Below are 8,311 nucleotides of genomic sequence, written 5' to 3' on the forward strand. Positions count from 1 at the left end.
CCATATCCAAGAGAATTTCCTGGCCCTGTCTGGTACTGACATAACTGAGAGGGATTTACTATGACAGACTCCTGCAAAGAGGAAGATGTTAAAAATTGTCAGGACACAGCTTCAGGATTGAGAGGAATGAGGCTCCAGAGGGTTTCATCCATGACTTGAATGAAGATTCCAAGGGAAGGAGAAAACATGTGCTGAACACATTAACACAGAAGAAACGGGACATCAATTTGGATTAAGAATTTTTTTTTTTTTTTTTTACATTATAACTTCAGTAAGACCTTTGCCTTCTCTTTTTGGTTTAAATCACAGTGACTTTCTGGTTTTGGTACAACATGTTTGGTCTACTCAAATAAATACTTTAAAAATAGAGGTGTAAAATGAGATTTGGCTAAGACTGTTGGCTTATATAGAGACTTTAAAAAGACATTGGTTAAGGTTAAAAGGTATTTTTTCTATTTGCATAATTATCTTCTCAATGCTCAATAAAAATCTGTGGATCCTAAGGAGTAAATCCTGGTCCTAAAGGAAAAAAATAACTCAAATAATTGTCAGATCTTACTGATTTTAGCAGAGATGGTCTTCCATCTCAAAGCTGACCAGAATTTTGTGGTTTTGTAGCTTTCCTGCACCCCCACTTATAACAGTCCTGATAAGGTCAGCTTTGGGAATAAAGGCACAGTATTAGAGGCAAGATAATGTTCTCTCTCAGCTGGGTCAAACAGATGCCCCTGAAGCTCTCCTGAGTGTTAGTGTAGTGCCTTGGCTCAGTACTGCTACATCCTCCAGGACAAAGGTCCATGTTGACATGGCTACACACCAGCAGGTGTAAAGATGATTCCTTTTGTCAGTTGTTTTGTTGGTCAGTATCCTGCATCGTGCTGGAGAAAAAAGGGAAAGGTAGGAAAAAGGAAAAGGCGTGTGAGGGAAGTGAGGGGTGTCTGCTGGCCAACACAAACTTACTTTGAATATTGAAGTCAACATAGAGTTTACATTAAACACTGAGGTCTGGTCAAGAACTTGCCCTTAAACTTCAAGAACTGCCCTTAAACATTGCATATAAATGTAATTGGCTATACTTCCCTGAAGGCTAGAAGAGCTTCACTAAGCAATTCCCTGCTCATGCAAGTCCCTCTTTTGGGAAGGAAGTCAACTATATTAGGAAGATGCAGCAGTAGAGAGAGATCAAAGAATAAAGTTTTGTTAAAAATATGGAAACTATCCATATGCTGATGTACAGTAATTACCAGTTTATCAATGCATCCCTCAGTTGTACTAATGACCCTCCTTTCTATCCAGTAGTTTTGGTATTTGGTTCTAAATACCATGCTGTTTTACACTATTTTTTTCAGACCATAGCACAAGGTAGTTAACAGCATATGTAAGTCATTGCCTTCTTTGGCCACAAGCAATATATTATTTCATAGCTTGTGCATCTGAGCTAAATGTTTGTAGGATGAGGTCTCTCTGACACCTCAGTTTTTTGTAGAAGTGCTATGGTAGTGTTGTTAATGGAGGGAATAGGCTTGGTGAAAGGAAAGAAATGAGCACTGTTAGTTGTTTCCTCATATGCCACTCTCATCCCAGTGAGACCTGCCAGTTCACAAGAGAATGTTTTCCTGTCAGACTGGGGAGACAGAGCAGCCCAAGCCGTGCCCGAGGAAGGAAAGCTGTTTGCAGTCATTCACAGGAGCTAGGTCTGCACAGCTGGGATTTCTGCTAGCATCCTGCTCCTCCACCTTGAGCTCCCCCAGGTCCTATCTAGCAGGCACCATGTCTGCATTTATCATGAGTCTCCAGCTCTCTCTGTGCCCAAGCTGGTGAACACAGAGGCAGTGAATTTCCCACTTTGGTCTGGAGCCAATGTAGCATATGTGGGAAGAGTAGTTCTGTCTGATTTGTTTGAAGTGTTGCCCCAGCAGCCCATATTCTGGGCTTTCCCAGGATACAAGCAGTGCACAAAATGTCTCCGAACCGTGGGACCCAACAGTGCTACTTCCCTCTGAAGTCAGTTCTGGAGGATGTACACTATGGATGTGGTCTAAACAGTCAGTAAGAGAAGGATCCTTGAACAGTGTTTGCATAGCTTTTTCCTGCAAACCTAACAGTGTATGCATGGCCATGCAAGTGGTTTCAACTGAGGAATCCCCTCACTTGAGCACATACTTCTCCTCTCCTCAGCTTAGCAACCAGGCTGAAATTTCTCATGTTGCATGCATGGAAAGAGAGATAAGAGCATGTTTGTTTGTTTATTTAAAAAATAGGGCAAATTTATCTTATGATTTCAAACTCTTTTACATCAATAAAACTTTTTGAAACCATTCTTTCTACCTTTTCTTAGGATGAAAGAGCAATTAGCAGAATACAATAGCCTCAACATAGTGAAATTCATTAAAGACTGTGAGTCAAGATCATATCTGTCACCACAGGTAAGAGGTGTTTGATATTGCCTGTATAATTCCCTTCTGTGTGATTACAGATGTGACCTGAGTACATGACTTAAAAGGATCAAGCTGCAGTTTTTGGCTAGGCTCTTAACAGGGTTTTTGTTGATGTGTACACTGGCTTGTTATAATAAAGCTATTTGCTGCAAGACTGAATAGCTCATAAGTGCCACTGGTGGGTCTTTTGGCTTGTCCTGGTTCAAACTTTGAACATTAATGAAGAGAAGTTTGGTACACTTTTTAATGGTGACACTATGATGCACATTTAAATATATCTGTTTACAATTAAAATTGTGTAATTGTCCCAGACAATTTGACGCGCAGTCTATACATCTGTAACATTAAAACTTTTTTTTTAAACCAAGTTGTATTTTAAAAAATGTCTTTTTCAGGTTTTGATGTCTCCTTAAGTATCCAGTTGCTGCAGGTAGTGATGGGCTAAACTGCTAGGAAGTATGACCTGTCAGTTCTTACATCTGCAGAGGACAGGATTATCTCTCCTCAAAAGCTATAAGAAAATTCAGTTCAGAAATTCCATCTCACTAGAAAATGAACCAATATTCACCCACTGAAAAACTCTGTATATACTCAAAATACTATCTTTTTTTTTTTAGTAGCAGTTAAATCAGAGTCAGACCAAAATCTGTTTTTTGTAGATACAAGTAGAGTTACCTGCTTTGAATAAAAGCCTAATTCATGCTGTTTTACAGTTCTAAACCCTCAGCTGGTGGCTGAAAACAGTCTGGTGGCTATCTCAGTCCTTCTGCTGAAATTGTTGAGGAGCTCTGAGGCCGTCTCCTCTGCTGACCCTGCTTCAGGGCCAGTAAGCTCTGGACAAATATAATTGCAATTATATTGTAATTATACTGGAGCTGGGTCAAACAGATGCCCCTGAAGCTCTCCTGAGTGTTAGTGTAGTGCCTTGGCTCAGTACTGCTACATCCTCCAGGACAAAGGTCCATGTTGACATGGCTACACACCAGCAGGTGTAAAGTGAGCCCCTTCTGCACCAGCCAGGCAGAGTTTGCTCAGCATAGTGGTGTCCCACAGGATAAGCTTCCTTTGGGCTTGCAGTCACACATGTCTTCAAAGAACTTAGCATTCTTGAATTCAAGGTAGATTACTTTTTCAGATCATTCAATGTGACATTTAATTCAGTCTGGAAAATGCCATTTTCTAAAATTGTGAGCAACTGAGACACAGAATGCAAATACATGCATGCATGTCTAATTTTCCTAATTACAGCCATGCACACTGTAATGCTGTTAAGGCTGAGAATGTTTCTAATCACTCTGCCCAGGCTTTCCTTGGCTTTCTATTCTGTCTGCACTAATAAAGTTATTGTAAATTTCAGTCTAACAACACTTGAGGTGTGCCCCAATCCATCCTATGAGACGAGGTTTAATGAGACTTTGAGCAACCTGGTCTTGTAAAGGACACTTCTGTCCATGGCAGGGGGTTTTGGATACATGGTCTTTAAGGTCCCTTCCAAACCAGAACACTGTCATTCTAGAATTCCATGAGGCTTGTTGGTTGCCTGGAAATTCTGCAGCTGGTTCAACACATGTGATGTAGTGCTCTCAGTTTGGATCTAACTTTGGCTACCTTTGGCTTGGGAAAGGCAGAAAATGGGACAACTTTCTTTGTCCCTCATTCATATTTCTGTTCTTTCACAATATCCCAGCTCTTTCTGCAAGCATCTGTTTTTCTGGCCAGCACACTACACTCCTCAAGAGATTTTGTGCTTTTTCACTCATACCTAGGCTGGCTAATTTAAAATTCTGTTTGGACAAACTGCCAAGAGAAAAGACACCTCACATTATAATTCCCTGCTACTCTATAAACAATCTCAGCTGGAAAGAGGCTTTAAATTAAGTATTGTCACAGACATCTTTTTATGAAAATCCTTTTCTTAGGATTTTTCTTCCTGAGAAGCTGAGAGGCTCCAGGAACAAAATGTAAACAATGGTTATCTGCTGCTGTGAAATGCAACAGGTGGATCTGTGATTGGTCTCGTGTGGATGTTTGGATTCAGTGACCACTCACAGCAGAGCTGGCTCTCTCTCTCTGTCCAAGCCCACTGCCTTTGTTATCATTCTTTCCTTTCTATTCTTATCTTAGCTAGCCTTCTGAGATGAAGTTTTTCCTTCTATTCTTTTTAGTATAGTTTTAGTGTAATGTATATCATAAAATAATAAATCAAACTTTCTGAACATGGAGTCAACATTTTCGTCTCTTCCCTCACCTGAAAACCCCTGTGACCACTGTCACAAAGTATATTTACTTCCTTCAGTTTTTTTTTTTTAGCTTGGCTAGTCCTCTGACCAGTGCAGGAAGGATGGTTCAAGAAAGAAACAGACACTGTGAATAAAAACTAGACAATTCTAGGTGAAACTGAAATAGACCTACATTTGGTCATTTGCAGACTTAGAAAAGAAAGACTGCAAAAAATAGTGCAAATAGTGAAAGAGGAAGAGAAGGTAGAATAGATTTTTTTTTTTAAAAGAATCTACCAACTACAGTGACTAGGTGCTGAATTTTTAGAAAGTCTCTGTTCTTCATAGCATGTCTAGGTGTTTTGTGATGTCTTTTGACATTTCCTTTTTCATATATGGACGCTTATGAAGTTAATACAACTCAAAACACCTATTCAAGATTCTTTCTCAGACCTTTAGAGGTTCTTACTTAAGAATTTTCTCCTTCTCTTTGTACTATCGCTGTAATGCTGAGTTCTTGAAAAGAAAAGGAAAATATGATTCCTTGCTTCCAGTGACCAAACTTAATTGCATTACTTGCATAATTTCTTATAAAATTCTTGCTGAGCTGCATCTGCTTGTACACATAAAGGTACAGATCTGTGTCAGGATGGGGAAACATTTCTTTGGTCTCAACAGATCATGTCTTAACACTAATGTGCTGTTGAGTGAGAGTGTTGAAACAAAGGTGTGTGAGATGATGCTGCTGGCCATAGCTGGCATCTGGGTTTCAAGCTCTCCTTTCCAAGCCAGTCTTTGTTCTGCTCTCCTCTTCATTTCTTTTTGGCTTTGTCTCTCAAACCTCTCATGTTGCCCTTTCTGTTCTACCTTCCTTAGGTCTGCATCTGCCCAGATAACAGAGGGTACTGCTTGTGCCACAGCTGGGCTTTGATAATAAAGTAGAAAGATGACAGGAATACCCACATGTACAGTGGGGATATTCTGGAGGAGTATCCATTTTTACAGTTGCTATGTTTCATTCATTACAAGCAAGACTCAGATCTGGCACTGTTAGAATTAAAATAACACATCTTCCTAGAATTCCCTAAGCTGTCCTCAGCAGGTGCAAACTAGTGCGGTTTCTTCTCTTCTCCTATCTCAGAAGGCTCCTTCAATTTTCTTTAATTAACCTCTCATCTTAATAATACCTTAGCTGAATGCCAAGAAATTAAAATTCTTCAGAAGTAATCTTTTAGAGGATTATAGCAGCTTAAAGCACTATTCTGTGCTTAAAGACTTCTGCATGTCTTTGGAACAGTTAGGGATTGCAGAGGTTTTGGGAATATGCTGTCACACTTAAAGCACTGCTGTAGGTAAAAATGTACACTTTGGAGGCAAGGGAGGTTCTTTATGAGGATCAGCATTCCTGGTTTTTAGCCTGCATGTTCTGCATAGAATGATTTCAATATTCTAAAAAGTATGGGTTTTCTGGAACTACGGTTTAAGGTCAGGAGCAGTATCTGCTATGCGTTAGACCTACCAAATTATGCTTCTGAGCATAATGTACTCTGCATTTGCAGAACTTACACCCTTCTGTAGAATACAAAAAGAAAATCTTTGACATTGTTTGGAAGGCTCTTTTCGCAGATCTTTCACAGTCAGTGGCAGAGTGAGCTAAATAAGGAAAGTCAGTGAAACTTTAGAAACATGAACTGTGATGAAAATGCATTTGTAACAGCTGCGGTCAAAATCCATATGTGGTTTAAAGCCAAAATAAAGGCCCTGCCCCATAAAAGGCTCAATTTTCAAAGACTGGATAAAAATCTCCAGAGTCTCATTAAATTAATTTGATTGATCTCAATTAAAACAACTAAGGAACCTTTCCTGAGTGCAAATTACCGTAATAGCAATAATGTAATATTCCTAAAAATCTTTCAGTTTGAAGTAAATTCCAATTGAAACAATTCCCCTTTTGCATTAATGAGGACACACGGTCTGTGAGTTTAGGTTGAATGTTTGGACATGTAAAACAGACTTTAAAGAAAGAGAGGGAAAACATGGGCATTTTTAACATGTTTTGAAGCCCAGTTGTGAGCACTGTTACAAGAAGTGGGCAGACTGCCAGCATGAAACAATCCTTCATGTGTTTTGGGATTATTTTAACCTTTTTTTAGCCTACATTTTGAACACATAGTGTTTACCCTTTCCCTGCTATGCATTTTGATGTGTGAACAATTATTTTTTCTATCCCTTATTACGTACATTAAAGAACAGGCCAGCTCTTTTCTAGCGGGAATATAATTATTTCCTCTACCACAGGGATATTGCCATTCCTCCAAGGTCTTCATTAAGTGCTGCTCTCCAATGGTACCAAATTAAATATTTTCATGGTGCTCAACTTGTCTAGGAACTCTGTGACCAGGAAGAGGTAAGAAAGTAGGAAAGGGTTTATTGTGACCTCATGTGTGACATTTGTGTGACAGACCAGAACCCAGCCACACTCAAAAGCTAGAAATGCTGATGGTCATCTTAGCTGCTGCCAGCTAATTCATACCATGTTACCTGAAGGTTTGAAAAGCCTAACCTTTAACTTTTTACTGCAGATGAGAAGGGTATGGCAGCAGCTTTGAAGACAAAGAATTAATACTGTTATAGGTGCTGGGAGCACAAGTACAAACACTCATGATTTCTAGAATTGAAATTCTGTGATGAAGCTTACACACACAAGCGTGTCTTTTAATGCTGCAGAAAGTGTCCTGCAGAATGGTGATAGCTGAGTTTCTCTTCCTATGAAATTGTTATGTGTCTCTACTATCCTGTTCCACTGTAGGACAAGCCTCTCTGGTCGCACAGTCCCACAGCCTCGGTGGCCACGCACGCTGCAGTGAGGCTGGCCTGGACGGCATGGGGGGCAGACTTGGCTGCTTTCTATCCAGATATGCCTAATCTCTCTTACTTCTCTAAAAAGAACACCACAGCCTTGAAGAGGTGTTTTTATGATTTACAGCATGTATGCTAATCCCTACAGATGTATAATTTGAAGGAAACTTACTAGTGATGATGTGCTCTAGATACATTCAGGCAGGGATTACCAAGATGCCAAAGTCTTTGAAGATGTCCCTTCATTGTCCTCTGCAACATCTGAGGGTCTAGCCCAAGAGACAAAGTCTTCTGGGAAAAATCAAAGTCTTTAAAACTAAATATGGATTCCTCAAAGAAGCCACTCATTATGCTGGAAATGCCACTCATATTTGTCTCAGACATTCAGGCAACATTCTGATCTTTTGATCTGCTCAACACAAACCAAATATTTTTGTGCTGAATTATTGTATTTTCCATAATGCCATTCTCTATGCCTAATGCCCCTTCTGCAGTTAAAAATTTGAATAATTTGTCTTTGGTCAAGAACTTTGCCTTTATAGATTCTCTGCATGTATTTGCCAGTGAAGCAGCTGGTAATGACCCAGTGCATTTGATCTTCTGACAGCTGTGCTCCATGTAAGACATTGGTGTATTAGAATATTTTCTTTAAAAGTTGTATGAAGAATGGACTGCTGCTATTGTTGCTCACACAATAAAATTTATTTCATGTAGTAAATACCTGGAAAATAATTGTATTTTTTCCCTCACAATGTAGCACATCTCCTTCTTGTCCAGCCTTCAGATTAGGACAGG

Source organism: Molothrus aeneus, chromosome Z, assembly GCF_037042795.1.
Source record: "Molothrus aeneus isolate 106 chromosome Z, BPBGC_Maene_1.0, whole genome shotgun sequence".
Classification (NCBI taxonomy): Eukaryota; Metazoa; Chordata; class Aves; order Passeriformes; family Icteridae; genus Molothrus; species Molothrus aeneus.